The sequence below is a fragment of the Brienomyrus brachyistius genome, chromosome 18 (assembly GCF_023856365.1).
Source record: "Brienomyrus brachyistius isolate T26 chromosome 18, BBRACH_0.4, whole genome shotgun sequence".
In the NCBI taxonomy this organism is placed as follows: Eukaryota; Metazoa; Chordata; class Actinopteri; order Osteoglossiformes; family Mormyridae; genus Brienomyrus; species Brienomyrus brachyistius.
This window is the reverse complement of record NC_064550.1, coordinates 18,154,404-18,170,718: the sequence shown is the minus strand read 5'-3', so window position 1 is coordinate 18,170,718 and position 16,315 is coordinate 18,154,404. Positions and strand designations below refer to the sequence as shown.

The 16,315-nt window shown below is 44.3% G+C and overlaps 1 long non-coding RNA gene across 1 annotated transcript; it reads left to right on the top strand.

Annotated features, from left to right (window-relative positions):
- Positions 1-947: 947 nt before the first annotated feature.
- LOC125713431 (uncharacterized) lies at positions 948-4,697 on the top strand. Its single transcript, XR_007383591.1, has 4 exons — positions 948-1,012; positions 1,111-1,323; positions 2,607-2,698; positions 2,798-4,697. It is a non-coding gene; the product is annotated as an uncharacterized LOC125713431 (long non-coding RNA).
- The last annotated feature ends 11,618 nt before the right edge of the window (positions 4,698-16,315 follow it).

Below are 16,315 nucleotides of genomic sequence, written 5' to 3'. Positions count from 1 at the left end.
GCAGGGGTGGATCGGTCAAGAATGGGCGCCCGTCACAAAACGGAAAAGAAAAGGCTTCGGTAAAGATGCAGAGCGCGACAACGTGCTTGATCTTCCCATTAGACAGCTCATCTAAGACAACACAAGGAATTAAAATCCACTCAAAGAATATACACTGCTTTGCTATGTGTGCTGACCGAATACGATCTAGGACCCACTTTTGCTACCAGAACCACTTCAACGGTAGTAGAGCTGTGCATTCAGAGGAGCTCAAATTACTTTTAACTATTTTGATAATTCACCTTCAGCAATAAAATGCGTTTTTGCTCACAGGACCATTGACTGAGTGTTTTTTGTCCATTGCGCCGTACTCTAGACCAGTGTTTCTCAACTGGTGGGTTGGAAACCAAAAGGGAGAATTTACAGTAGAGTGTAGTTTGAAAGCAACAACTATTACTTTCACCAATAATACCCGCCCCCCCGACAATGACCAAGAAGACATTAACATTAGAATGAGAATTACCTTTATTTGTCTTAGAGGGAAATTCTACAATTGGGTCCTGATTCTAGGGTAGTTGGGCCCACTGCAATGCATGAAAATTCCAAAGGGTTTGTGTAACAACACATTACGTAATAATGACACAGCATTAAGTAATAAATGTAAGTAGATGTAAGTAAATTTCATCACAAAATGTAGTGTGATTACAACACATTATGTAATAATAGTGGTTTATATGTAACAAATTTTCAGTAGATAAATTTCGCAAAATTTTCACGGGTACCTTTCCAGAAAGCTTAGTGATGCAAAATAGTTCGTACTTAAGATCATTTGTTGATTAATGAGTGTTTCTAAAAAAATAAAACAGTAGTTTGTAGCATCATTCTGATCTACATGCTGTTTTCTATATCACTCTTGATTTGAACTTTTGCCTGTATTCCGACAGAGAAACACAGAAGTCACCCAAAAAGCATCATTAAAAACATGCTGATGTTTTTTATCTGGGCAATTATTAAGGTATCTAGAGTGCATTAGGTATGAGAGCCTTATGAAGCATTCATAATGCATAATATACATGGCTATAATGTGCCTCAGTAGCAAAGATGAAGATGCATGATTTTTTTCCATTCAAGTTCACGGAGCCCCTGGAAATCTACTGACGGAGTTCCTGGAAATCTACTGACGGAGTTCCTGGAAATCTACTGACGGAGTTCCTGGAAATCTACTGACGGAGTTCCTGGAAATCTACTGACGGAGTTCCTGGAAATCTACTGACGGAGTTCCTGGAAATCTACTGACGGAGCCTTCATAGGCCCTCATGTTAAGAAGAGCCTGGGTTAGAGGTTGTAAGTTCACTCTCCTGGTACCTCGTTAGTGAAGCCCCCAAAAGCACATTAACAACATCGCCATGCTGCCACACAGGGCTGCTCCCATAAAGGCATCAATGTGTCGTCACCCTGAACAGTCCTGGCATTTGTCACATAGGCTGAGTAAATTCTCTCTGATGTCACATGGAATGGAATTGGCAATTCCTTCCCAAATCCCATCGCCCACCTGCCGACATTCCACCAGGAGGGGGTTGGCGAGAAGGTTGAAAGGAGATGGGACCCAGGCCCCCCATCAGGGTACATTGAGCATCATGTGCCCCCCTACAGGGCTGTCAGAATTCTCAACGATGTGATTGACTTCCATCAACCCCCATCACGCAGCTTTACCTAAACCACAGAGGTGTGTTTTTCTAGACTGGCTCTTTGTACAGCTTTCAAGCTAATTCACTAAGAAACAGGAGGGTTTTTAACATGCACATGAATCCAGTGCTGCGACTTTACTGCACCCCTCCACCCTCCACCATTTATCAGCCTTACATAATTTTGCCTCGTCTTTCTGCGGGTGATGAAATATTGATAGACAGTGCTGAATGTTTCATGGCCCATCCCTGAACATGACATCCCTGCCATTGCTTACACCACCCACCCCCCAGCAGGGAACCAGCATGCCCCCCCCCTCAGAATATTACCATGGTGGACTATCAAATAGATGGCATCAGTAGAGGGTATACTGCCTAGTGATCTGCTTTAAATCTGGGCGCATTCATGGGATTTTACAATCCCAGGTTCAGAAAGTTACATTCATTTATACATTTTGCATCGCCGTATCTTAAAAACACGACTTTAAGCTTCGAGGAGGTGTTCACTGTGACATTAAAGCAACATGATTGTGTTAATGAATGGTCAAGCTACAAGACAAAAAACCCAGATGCCCTCTGTCAACCTCAGTGAAATCCTAGTGCACTACTGTACAGACATGCTGGTAAATGCAGATGAGCATTGCAAGACCCACATGTGGTTCTCATGGTGTGATGATGACAGTGATTACTATGGTAAGATGGCATCTTCCTAACGTAACGTCCTGAAGGTACTACAGTAGGGCAATACTGAGAATCTCTGCAGAATATTAGATGCTGTTGTGGTCTTCAGCAAACTTCTTAATTCTGATTTTCAAGTAAAACGTCCAATGGAACCAATGGGTGGTATGCAAAATATGCATTAGATAGGGGAGTCTGCCTTGTAAATGAGAAAAGCACATGAAATGCACTTGGGGTGTAATGAGTTCTCGCCTGTTATTGCAGTGGAGGACCCCCAGAAGAAGAAGAGAGAGAACTCATGCACGACTGTTCATGAATTCACAACATCAAACACTGCATTACCAACTTATTTGCAAGTACGAAGCACGTTTAATGTCTTCAAGCAGACTGAACAACACTTACCTTTACATATCTCATTTTTCTCACTTGCTTTCCCTCTCTTTTTTATCTTCCAGGACTTTCACATGGAGATTAGCAATGTTGTTGCCTTCTCAAATGTCTTGCCCCAGGCCTATCTCCTGTGAAAATGGGCTCTCTTGTCGCTTTCCCATATTATGGCCGACAAGAAGAGGCCTACATTTAAATCCAGAAGCCCTGTTAAAATCTGGCAGCTGGGAAAGGTAGAGACAAGCCTTTGGCTCACACTTAGCTGACAGCAAAAATAAGCCTCAAGCCCAAACAGATGAGTGAGAGAGGTACGAGAGATGGCTCATGTGAGCTGGCTCGCCACCATCCATTTTAGCATCCATCTTTGGCCAGCCATGGTCATCCTTAAAAATATCACTATGTGGGCATGAGACTGAATGAAGATGGCGGCTATGTGACTCGGAACAAAGAGTAAGATTGGTCTCGCTTATCCTAAGACTGTGTAATACAATGACGGAAGCAACAACGCCCAAGAAGAGTTGTACTTTTTGCAGACTGGCCTGGGAATTTGCTGTCAAGAAGCCCTCAATTTGATATTTTGCAAGGGTCCCTCTTGGTATGTTTTGCTGCCAAGCGGGGGGGGGGAGAGGGGGAGTTTCCCTTGACATAGCCCTCATTAAACTGGCCCCCCGGGAAATTTCCCGATCTTCGCGATGGCCAGTCCGATGCTTGCCTCATGTATAAATAATTACCAAAATACAAGAAACTCCTGACTTAATGAATGATACCAAAAGTACAGACATGATTTCATAAAGTTAGTAACTATCATCCAATCAGAGGAAAGTAAGCGAGGAGTGAGGGAGGGCGTGTTCAAAAACCGATGCAAAGGGTATAGATAGCTGACCTCACAAACAGGACGCTGGCTAAGAAGCTGTTTATATCCTGAGGGAAAGACATCACAAGAATGAGACAACTGTGAACAGGAGTGCTTACTCTGTGAATGTGATGTCCTTGAATTAGTCTTAGATCTGATGCAAGGTGAGCAACTCTGAATCAGATTACTGCAAAAGTCAATTTAAGGCACAAGTAAGCAGTTCCATTCAGTACAGTCCATCAAGGTTTTCAAGGAGATACTGTGGTCCACACACCCCCCCATTACACTTAGTAATGCATTTGTGAAGCCAAGGGATGGAGGTAGTGATCTACTGAAGAAATAAATAAAGTCTTATGCTTATATTAATCATTCTTCATCTTGTTCTCAGTAGATGAAGACCTTGGTGGAAGATGGCAAGAAAACTCCACTGCCTTGAATAATTATTCCTCACAAAATCAGGTTCTGGTGATTCTATTATTCTGCTTCCGGGATGGTTTCCACTGTCTATTCAGTGACGCAGAGTGGAAGGTAAAGGTCAATTCCGTTCTGTCTTCATCAAATGGTGGAGCATCTTTGTCTTAATGGGAATGGAACGTTCCAGATGACAGTGCTGCTGTCCATGTTGCATGAGTGGACAGTAAATGGTTTGATGGGCATGAGAACGGCACAAGTCTCACATCATGAAGATTTCAGGTGCTGGGAAAGATACCGTTACTGACTCTATGCCTCCTGGGTCTTGGTGTTTTATTACGGCAGGTACCTGTTTATATGTTTCAATGCGTGGTGCGTGTGTAGTTTCAATGTTGCGTTATACGGCACACCATATCCACCGGTCCCACTAACAGAGCAGCCTGGCAGCTGGCTCCTACCCGCCTGCGACACATCATTCAGTCTTTCGCTGTGCATGATGGCTTTTGGCTTGCCACGGGTATCACTGTTGCCAACTAGAGCGTAGCGGATGCTGTAGCGAGAACGTGCGGCGGCCTTGGGGCGGGGGGGGGGGGACATTGAGGCAGTATGCGACTGCATTCCCACCTCCCTGCCACCCCCTCAGCTGTCAGCCAGCTTGTTCCCACGCCTCTCTCCCTGCCTCTGTCCCCATAGCCCAAGGGAGGGACGACTCATGAAATGACAGGGCTTTTGCAGCTTTATCAATTGATGGTTTCCGGTGGATAATATCGGTGATCCGATGCAATAGTCTGAACCTCAGCCATATGCCAGATTTGCCGCTCCTGCTTGGATGTCTCCATTCTTCAAAGGTTTTTTTCCCTAATAAATGCACTGCCTCCTTGCCATGCTAAATTGCTCTGACCCATGAAGGTCTTTTGGTCAAAACTATACTTGTAAAAATATCGTGAAACACTGACGACAGCCTCAGGTGTGCCTTTCCTGGAATTACTGTAGCTAGTATTGTAAATATTATTAATATTTTAGTACCTGCTTTTCCTATTTGGAGATGTAGGGGTCTAGGGCCAATCCTGGAAGCAACGGGCACATGGTTGGGAATAACTCAGGATGGGCTGCCGATTTATCACAGGGCAGGTACACACACACATACACCTACAGTCAGTTTAGCAGCTTCAATTAATCCAACACATGGGGAGAAACCAGAGAACCCAGAGGAAACCCCACAACAACGGGGGGAGAATCCAGAGAACCCGGAGGAAACCCCACAACAATGGGGGGAGAAACCGGAGAACCCGGAGGCAACCCCACAACAACGCGGGGAGAAACCAGAGAACCCGGAGGAAACCCCAGAACAACGCGGGGAGAAACCAGAGAACCCGGAGGAAACCCCAGAACAACGCGGGGAGAAACCAGAGAACCCGGAGGAAACCCCAGAACAACGCGGGGAGAAACCAGAGAACCCGGAGGAAACCCCAGAACAACGCGGGGAGAAACCAGAGAACCCGGAGGAAACCCCAGAACAACGCGGGGAGAAACCAGAGAACCCGGAGGAAACCCCAGAACAACGCGGGGAGAAACCAGAGAACCCGGTGGAAACCCCACAACAACGCGGGGAGAAACCAGAGAACCCGGAGGAAACCCCACAACAACGCGGGGAGAAACCAGAGAACCCGGAGGAAACCCCACAACAACGCGGGGAGAACATGCAAATTCACACGGGGAACCCTGGTGGAGACTCAAACCCTGGTTCCTAAGACAACAGTGCTAACTACTGCATCACCGTGCCATTATTATTATTATTATTATTCGCAACAGTAATAATAATCTTCATCATGAACCAAGACAGGACCAACAATTCCTGTATGTCGATGAAGTCTAGTTTATTGTCATACTCATCCATATGCGTTCAAAGTTGGGGGTCACTTAGAAATTTCCCCGTTAAAATAACGTCAGATTGATCAGAAATACTGTGTAAACATTGTTAATGTTGTAAATGATTATCATGGCTGTTTTTAATGGAATATCCACATAGGTGTACAGAGGCCCATCACCAGCAACAATTATCCCTGTGTTCCAGTGGAATGTTGTGTTTGCTAATGCAAGTTTATCATTTTAAAAGGTTAATTGATCATTAGAAAACCCTTTTACAATGACGTTAGCACAGATTTGCTGATTAAGGAAACAATAGGACTGGCCTTCTTTGGACTAGTTCAGTATCTGGAACATCAACAATTGTGGGTTCAATTACAAGCTCAAAATGGTCAGAACCAAAGAACTTTCTTCTGAAACTCGTCAGTCTATTCGTGTTCTGAGAAATGAAGGCTATTCCATGCGAGAAATTTCCTGGTGCACAACTGAGCAAGAGGATAAATATATTAGAGGGTGTAGTTTGAAAAACAGACGCCTCATTGGTCTTCAACTGGCAGCTTCATCAAATAGGACCCGCAAAAGACCAATCTCAACGTCAACAGTGACGCGGCATCTCCAGGATGTTGGCCTTCTAGGCAGAATTGCAAAGAAATGGCCAATAAAAAGAAAATACTGAGATGGGCAAATGAACATAGACACTGGACAGAGGAAGATTGGAAGAAAGTAGTATGCATAGACGAATGTAAGTTTGGTACCACAAAGAATAATGTTTGTGAGACGGAGATTAAATGAAAAGACGCTGTGATGGTCTGGGGCTGCATTTGTGATGGTAAAGTAGGAGATTTGTACTGGGTAAAAGAGATCTTGATGAAGGAAGGCTATCACTCCATATTGCAACGCCATGCCATACCCTGTGGATGGCGCTCAATTGGAGCCAATGACCCAAACACAACTCCAAACTATGCAAGGACTATTTAGGGAGGAAGCAGTCAGCTGGTATTCTGTGTATAATGGATTGGTCAGCACAGTCACCGGATCTCAACTCTATTGAGCTGTTATGGGAGCAGCTTGACCGAATGGTGCGTAAGAAGTGTCCATCAAGCCAATCCAACTTATGGGAGATGCTTCAGGAAGCACGAGGTGAAATCTCATCAGGTTACCTCAACAAAGTGACATCTAGAACACCCAAGGTCTACAAGGCTGTCAGTGCTGCAAATGGAGGACTCTTTCATGAAAACTGGGTTTATCTTCATAGTGCAATGTGTGCACTACTCACAAGTAAGCATATGTGACCAGCAGGCACATGCCATGAAAGGCGTGCAGTGAGAGGCCTTGGGTCCAAGGAGTGCAGTGAAAGGCTTGCAGTTAGAGGTTTTTGGTCTGAAGTGTGCAGTGAAACGCATGCAGTGAAAAGGCATGCATTTAGTGGCCTTTGGTCCGAGGCATGCAGTGAAAGGCTTGCAGTGAAAGGCATCCTGATCGCACCTCTGATGCTAGCATGATGCTGAAGGGGGAGGTGCAGATGTGACCAGCACTGTAAGCAAAACCGGGCTGGCGTCTATGGGGACCAATTTCTGTAGGCAGAGCTGGGGCCGTGCTTAGTTCCATGGCACAGTACATCGCTCTACTCCACCCCCCTTTCTCGTTCATCATAAGGGCTAAAAAGGGGCAGACAGGGCTACTTCAAGCATCTGCGCTATACCTCCTCCATCTTAATATAAAATCTATATTTCTCATATTCCTGAACTACACTGAGCTTTTTTATACTCTATATGGAGAAAGAAGAGATTTTATATGTGGTGTGTAATGTATTATAGTGCTGATTTATATTCTGTTTTGTGCTTCTCACTAACTTGGTACCTCACCAAGCACATTCATTTAACTCTTAAGGCGACACAGCAGAATGCATCTCCAATGCAGGAATGATACCACTGTTGATGGTCATGACAGAATGAAAGCAGTGATTGTATTTTTAGGCTTGCATCTGGAATGAAATACGGAATGTTTTGTTTTGGAGCATGTGATAGAGGTGGGGGGGTCTGTGTGGGGAGGGTTTGTTGCAATTTTGGTGCCAAACTCGGGTCAGCTGGCCTGGACCTTACTGGAAGCTACCTCAGAGGATACATGTGACCTCACACCCATCTTGCCCTGTGATAAATCTCTAGCACACTGGAGCTAGCTTTTGGCTCACAGATTTTGTTTGAAAACGAACGGAGTGGAGGACGTACGAAGGGAGTGGGCGGTCGATGTCAGAGACATCAACCGTCCAATAAAACAAACAAGAGGAGCAACAAAGGGGCGAAGCGTAAATAAAATCGCCAAACAATGGCAACATGGCAAGACATGCGAGGAAATAAATATATAACACGGCACTGGCAGGAGAGGATGAGAGAGAACATGGTGACCTTGAAGGCAGCACTTAGAATGACAAGGGAAAAATAAAACGAAAGGCAGCAGCCGTGGCACATTGGGAAGGTAAAGTTGGAGAGCTTCCGAAAGATCTCTCCCGACTTACCTTCACAACAAAGGCGAGAGGCAAACAGACAAGAAACAACTCAACACCACGCCCCGACAAGAAGTGCGAACTTTGAAGAAAAAGAAATTACACGCCGAACTTCGCCCCCCCCCTCCGGAATCATTCTGCACAGCACCAACGATATACATACTGGATTTCAACTGCGGTTCATTTTGAATAATCCAGTAATGGGGGCTTAGGCAGTGAAAGAAGATTCTCCAAATTTTCTAAGTCGATTCTCATGATTACGTGGCGCTTTGGGAAACTCAAAAAGAACATCCTGTATGGCAAAACGGCCATTTAAGAGGTTAAAGAGCAAAGTAATCCTCACTGCCACAGCGTGGGCAATTACCGTTAGATTTACTACGCCGGGTCTGGTAAACGTCATCATCGGCGTTTACTCTGTAACTGGGCGCCGGATTTTACCCCTGCCTGTGATGAAGTCGGGTCATGGCTAAAAACTGGAAGACAGAAAGCAGCTCATGGCTAACGAGCCATGAAGAGGAGAAAATAAAATGATTAATGGGAAAAGAGCAGGCGGTACTGGGCAAGGAGACTGCCAGAGGCAGCAGGCGTCCCAGGCCAGGCGACGTCATGGGGCGAGCGGAACGCAGAGGTGGCCATGCCCCCCACCTCCATCACTACCCCTCGGCATCTTTGGCTCGACCGGGTCCGCCATCGCAGACACGTAGAGGGTAGGGGGGTTTGAAACCGTGACTGAACCGGCGCATGCAGACTCTCACCTCCATGTTGTGCTTACAGATGCAAATGGGCCGAGGGACCAGATGAGAGCTCAGACTGGGCAGGGAAGACAAAACACGGCGCGGACCCAGGCAAGCTGCTCCACAAACATTTGCTGCAGTTCTTCTGCTATACAGCAGAGGGCGCAGTGAGCCCAGCACAAATGTCACTTGCTAATAGTGTGGAAATGACAGGTGAGATGGAAGGGAATGAATAGAGATTCTATAAATAAGGTAAATAATGAGGATAATAAATAAAAGTCGGAGTTGGAGATAAATTTTATACAGGAGAGAAAAGTCTGCTTTTTTCTGCAACCCCAATAATTTTCTAAACCATTGGTTTAGGGATTATTTTGAGCACATACTGCAATGACATTGCTTTCTTCTAAAAAAAAAACAAAAAAAAAACGTTATATATAATTGACTGGCATCTTTTGAAACATAAAAACTAGGTTTTGTTGGAAAGCAATGTGAATAAAATAAAAGTACTTAAAGCTATTTTTATTGACCATGATAAGAGGACAAAAGCATAAATATTAAAATGAAAGATATAAGAAATAACAATATACTAAAAATCTGTTAGGAAATACAATAAATTAAGTTCAATTACATTACAGTAATAGAGAAAAAATACCCGCGTAACTTAAATGTGCAATATTCTTCAATATAAAGGCAGACAAATTTGCTATAGAATGACACAACTAAACCCAAATATTTCAACTGAGTGGCACCTTAAATTGTTTATAATAAAAATTTCCATGCAGTTATGAAATTTTGGAATATACATTTTGGCAGAAACTTTACTTAAGACAGTCATCATGATGCATTATACATACCTTCATAATGCATTATAATGCATTCATAGTATTATAACCATGGCTATAACTATTTATAAAAAAGGGCATATCACATTATAGTCAAGTTATAGCCATATATAGCTTCATAATGTATTATAACTTATGTTATAACTTAGCTTATTAGAATTAAGCATGCTTTGTACTGTTTGTAATGCATTATAAAGTACAAACATGGTATAAACATGGTTATAATGCATTATGCCTTTTTATAAATAGTTATAGCTGTGTTTATAATACTTTATGAATGCATTATAATGTGTTATGAAGGTATCTATAATGCATTCTACATAGATGCTTTAAGTAAAGTGTTACATGAATTTTTAAGGCCCTTTATTTCTCACTAGCCCACATTTGTAAAATAAGGACATCTGTACTTGATATTTGTCTTTAATGGTTTAATTTGCTTTACAAGGTGAACGTTCGATACAACAGGAACAAGTCCAGCTCCTGGCAGAGTAGGGCTGTCATGCTCATTAATTAGCCCCTATTCAATAAAACACAGCCGGCTTGTTGATGCACATTCATCTTGGTGAAAGGATAAGAGAAAAAAGACTCGTTGTTGTCAAAGGAGGCCCCAATAGGCTGACCCCCCCACCTCAGCCACACACGCCAAGCCCAGTATGACTAACGATATCGGCCAAAATAATAATAATTGTAATAATAATCAGAACTCATCCCACAATATCAACATTTTTCATGAGATTTTGAAGGTAAAAAAAAAAATGATGGTACTGGTTTATGGTTTTAGTGTAATTATTTCCATGGATGACGGTGCTGCTTACTGGTGGAAGCCTGTAGATAATTCAAGTTAATTTGCTTAAACAAATTGATCAAAATTACAACCGGCCAACACCTGAAAATAAGCCCAAGAAATAATTAGCCGGCGGATCATTTTACAGAACACACTTCACAACAATTATGTGTTTCCTGGTGTCTCTGCTGTTAATTATCGCTAATAGTGTTCTCTTCGCAAGACGAATGTTCGGGAGCCAGAGGAACATCACTTTGCATTAATTAAGAGCAAAGGGGCTGAGTTTGCACAAGTTTTCAGGGTCTTCCCATCTGAAGGAAAATTTCACGAGCTGCTCCGTGGGATTCGGAAGACGCCGGCCAGGCCTTAGTAAGGAGGAAGAGGATGAAACTCCGCGTTAAAGTCTTGGTATGACAAGATTAGGTAAGGCAATGAAGCAGAGTCACAAGGTTTTCCCAGCATGCTTTGCCCCAAGGTCAGGGGTGTTAAAGGCGAATGGAGTACTAGATTCCAAACCTCTAGCTTATATTGACGTTGCTGGGCCTGAACCGCCATCGTGGGGCAGAGTGAGGCAGATATCATGCCAGATACATTGTCTATACTCATGAGGTCACATTCCCCTCTATTCACAGCTGCAAACATCACGCACTCTGGCAGCGTGTAAAGACAATGAGGATTGGACACACAAGGCTATGATATATGATTTTCTCCCCCGACAGACAGATAATGGGCTGACCTTTGTGAACAGGGGAGCAGTGACTGTAGTGCAAAGGACATCGATTTAGTTCGATGGCCTTAGAGGAATACTGACAACGGAACCCTTTGGGGCCAAAGCAGTATCTCTCTCAAAGACAACCGACTCTGGGGCAGGCAGCAGAACTTTCTCTTCATGCATAGAAAATTCCATCCATGTTCTGTAACCGCTTGTCCTATTCAGGGTCACAGGGGATCTGGAATGTATCCTGCAGGCTTTGGGCTTAAGGTAAAGGAACAACCCAGGATGGGGTCCCAACCCATCACACTCACACTTCTGCAGGCATCTTGGTTACACCGATCCACCTTAGCATGTTTTTCAGCTCCCAGGGTATCTGGAGGAAACTCAGTAAGGACACGGGGAGAAAATGCATATATCATATACATCCATGGGCAGAGACTCAAATCCTGGTCCCAGAGTAAGGCAGATGAAAATATGACGGCATTGGTATCCCACCTACAGTCTGCTGCCTAGCATAGACTAAAAGCTTACTTGCGACTCTGATAGAGTTAGCAGTTGGAAGATAGATGGATGGATGTATGGATGGATGGATATTTTACTGCAGACTGGTGCTTAATAAAATGGGTGCTAACTGACCCAGAGGGACACATGTCAGAAAAAAATTAGGTTGTGGCATCTATTACAGAGATGAGGTGGAAATCCTTTGATGCAAATCTGTTCAAGATCAACGCTGCCTTAAAACATGCGTATATAAATATACTGTGTATCTTACACATGAATATATATAACTACAAGCAAAACAACATTTTAAATCTTTCCAAAACCCCTTTGAAGTGAGGAATGAAAGCCTCCAAAGAAATGATCCGATTGCTTAAGAGAGAGGAATTCTCTGCAGGAATTTCACTAATGATTTTCACGGTGGCACAGTGCTGAAGGAGAGTTATAGGCCCCCTAATAAAACGGCAACATATAGCCGGATTTCTGAGTGACTCAGAATTCAGCTGTGGGCAGGCCTTCCTGACTGGACGGATTCCCATATGGGGAGGGCAGTTGAGGTATCTCGTTTCAGAACAGATGGAGGGCGGACCCCCACAGATGGACCCAGACAGCTCCAGAAAGGCACGACACAGGTCAGCTTTCCAAAGCAGACCGGGAAAGCAGTATGCTCGCTAGCTCGCCAGGTCTTACCAGGTGAGATATGCTGCTCCCACAATGCACCACTCCAGCATGTAAAACAACATACCTCCACATGGGACCCTAACCCACAAAATGCTCCTCCATCAAAATCTGACCCCGGGTTGGAGGCTGCTTAACCTCCCTCCATTGGGGTCTGCGTGTTCAGTGAGATGGTATTCAAAATTGAATTCTTCCTATCTAAGCAGACAGCAGAGATATGACATACTGTGGACATTGTGTAATCACAGACAGGTGATGTATAGATGGGCACCCAGGACAGTAGAACAGATGGATGTTAATCCCCACATGCTTTACTGCTACTCTGAATGCAGGACTGGGTCCCTCTGCATTTTCACCATTTACCGCTAAAGGGCTGGTTCCCGCTATGCACGCTGTGTTGCGATTTTCATCAACGCGCTCATTCCGCGATTCACTAGAACATCGTACATTGCATAGAAAGCATCGTATGACGTTCCTGCTTGCATGCTGCGTCGCAGCGCATTTTGAAAACGCACTGCTGCACGCATTTCTCTGCGCTGTGCACTTCCATTGATGACAATGAAAAACAGATGCAACTACATTCTAAAGTGTCTGTATACATATACATTCTGTATACATTACTCCCCCTGTTTACCCACAAGCACTAGGGACAATCGTGTACAATCACAGGAATTGCTAATGCAATGCAACATTAAAAACATACAGTATAAAGGTAAACAAGAACGTGGACAAACGTGAGGAGAAAATGCAGAAAAACACACTTGAAAGAAGAAAAAGACGCGGAACCATTCGCTGTGCTTCTCATGGCGTCTTTTGGCTTCCCCAGTGTGAACATACCCACGTAAGAAACGTCCTATCAAGTATCTTTCACCTTCATATTCATATTGCATTTGTCACTGTTTTTCTTGCACTTGCAACAAGATAAGATCATTTCATCTCTGTGTATCTCAGACCCATGGATCATGCAGCTAAAGATGCCAATAAAGTAGGGTGATCAGATAATCCATGCCAGGGGGGAGGGGGGGGACACTTTGAGCTACTTCAGGTTTTACATGGTACTTTAAAACCGAAAGGCTCCTGTGGTTGGCTGATTGGTTCAATTCTTCTGGTGCTTTTACTGGTTTGTTTCGTTGACTGAGAGACCAACCCAGCTACTTCACAATAACATTGGTGACACACGCATGATTATAGGACGCTGACCAATCAGCACTCAGCAGGAACTCAGTGGTGAAGTGAAATCCAGGTCCTTTTAATTGAAATGGTAGTTTATAGATCCTGTCCCAGCTCAAGGTGTCCTCCCTGACATGGATTATCTAGTCACCCTACACTAAAGACACTTTGACGTTGACCTACCTTGATATGTGTAACCAGTCTCTTTACTGTCTGAATATAAAATTCCTTGAGTGGAATAACAATGTTTCTGTGAGACCAACCCAACACACTCTCAGGGAATTAAGCCGATATATAAATAATATCTTCTGTTGTTAACACAACTCTACCGAGTGTTAATGAGCAGTGAGCTAATCCAGAAGGGAAGGGGGGGCTGAGGTCTTTATTAAAGAGGCAAAAAAATGGGGTTTAAGCTGGAGGGCAGCAGCAATGTGCACCCCACTCATGTCCCCCCCACCTCCACCCCCCCAGCGTCAGCTTACTCTCCACAGGTATTAATTATCCAATTATCATTGTAATTCACTTAATTTTCACCTTTCTTACCCAGCCTTCTGTCCGCTAACCGTTTTTAATAAATGAACATATGGAAGAAAAAAAAAACTAATCATAGACTTCATAAGGGAGCCCGGATTTGGGGGCGTGGCTAAAGGTTTGTGTTTTTCTGGGGCGGAGACCTCCTGTTATGGAGGACGTGGGCAGACCTGCTTAGCTTTCCGAGAAGACGAGTGCAGGGATGTATACAGGGGCAGGGCCAGCGGGGCGCTGGCTCCAGCTGAAAGCTCATTGGCCCCTGGAGTGCCCTCCCCCTGTCAGTCATCTATTCAAAACATGTCATTGGCTAATGAAACAGTTGGACTTTCTCCATGAATTACGGCCCCTCTCGTTTCCACCACCTTAAAAAAAATCCTTAGATTGCCTCGGGTTGAGCAAAAATTGTCCACAAAACCGAAAGGGTTTCCCCTTCTCACGCACGTAAATATGAATGTTTTTTTAAGTGGCTCTAAGTTAAAAAAGCAGCCTGCCTTCCGCTGGCTTTACTTCAGGCTGTGTTAGCCGTCGAACAGTAACAGCCTCACACGTCATGGCTGATGGCAATTTGCATCCATACAGCACGGTGTGTGCCACCCACCCACCCACTCTTAATTAGGATAGAGCTACTTCCCACGTTACTCAGCACCGAAGCTACGACTAGCGGGCCAGACGTCTCTTACAGCTTCATGGCGCAGTCAGTGATGCAATCCGTATGCAGACGCCTATAACATTGCATGGGCACAGATTAGGCCTAACTAATGTCAGGGGTCTGGTACTTCATGTGCACCTCATCCCAGACATTTACGCTCTGTGGGGGGTGATGAGGAGGGCACCATCATCTGAAACATTCAGCTTTGTCCTTATTCAGTTCTGCAGATAAGTGGGAAAATACAATACTGAAATACTAAGAAATATAGGGGAAAACAACACTGTTGATTATAAGGGACATTTATTTGAATTAAATCCAACTGGCCGGTTCTTTGACAGGAATTTGAGGCTGTTTTTCCCACAAGCTTCTGGGGGATTTCTGACATCAAACTGCTAAGCAGGAGTGAATGATGGGGTTTGTAAATATTGGAGGTGGGGGGGGGGCAACTTCTGCAGTTTACTGGGTAATTTTCCCAGAAGCCTCTGCTTCATGTACACTGCACCGCGAGCTTCAGGAAACCAACCGCCAACGTTTCGCAGCCTCTGTGATGCCCGCAGGCTTCCGGTCTCTTACCGGCGCCTGGGAGTCGGTGCAGATTACCGTCAGAGCGAGGCCCACGACTGAGGAATCTGCCAGGGAGGGGGGTGTCGCTCAGCACCGCGGGCGTGAAACCGGGTGTAATCGGCCTGCACTGAGCATTCGCGGCCATGACACCAGCCACGAGTACTTGCGGGTGCCCGTTAGCACTCTGGAATCCATGTAAACACAAAAACAAAGCGTCTGAGACACTCCAGCCTTCACAAGGTCTCTCGGCTTTAATAATTACCGTGATGCTTTAGGGCTCTCTTCTGCCTGCTTGCTTCACCTCGCACTGCATTTTTCCAATTCATCTCCATAGACACGCTCCCAGCCTTGGAATGCGAGTCTCGAACTCACATTCCTGTGAAAAACGCCTTATTGACACAGTCTGTTGTTATTTTCTCATTTTAAACTTGTGTCTAAAAGATAGGAATTTTCCAGCAGGCCCTGATTTTGCCAAGTTCGATGTGTCCCAAGATCAACAAGGGAGGGGCTTGTGTTTCACTTCTTTAACCAATAACAGTCTTCATCGAATGACATCACTGCATTATTTGAAACCAGTGTTTTCTGATAAGCAGCACAGATTTCTAAATTACCTGCCTTTTGTTAAGGGACAATTCATAGATAAACACAGAAAAGACATGGGAATGTGCCTTCCTGCTAGGGCTGAACAGAGCAATGTAAGGGTGTATCTATTCCATGATGACAATAACAATAATAACAATAATAATAATAATAATAATAATAAGACATTAACCAGCAACCTTCCGGTC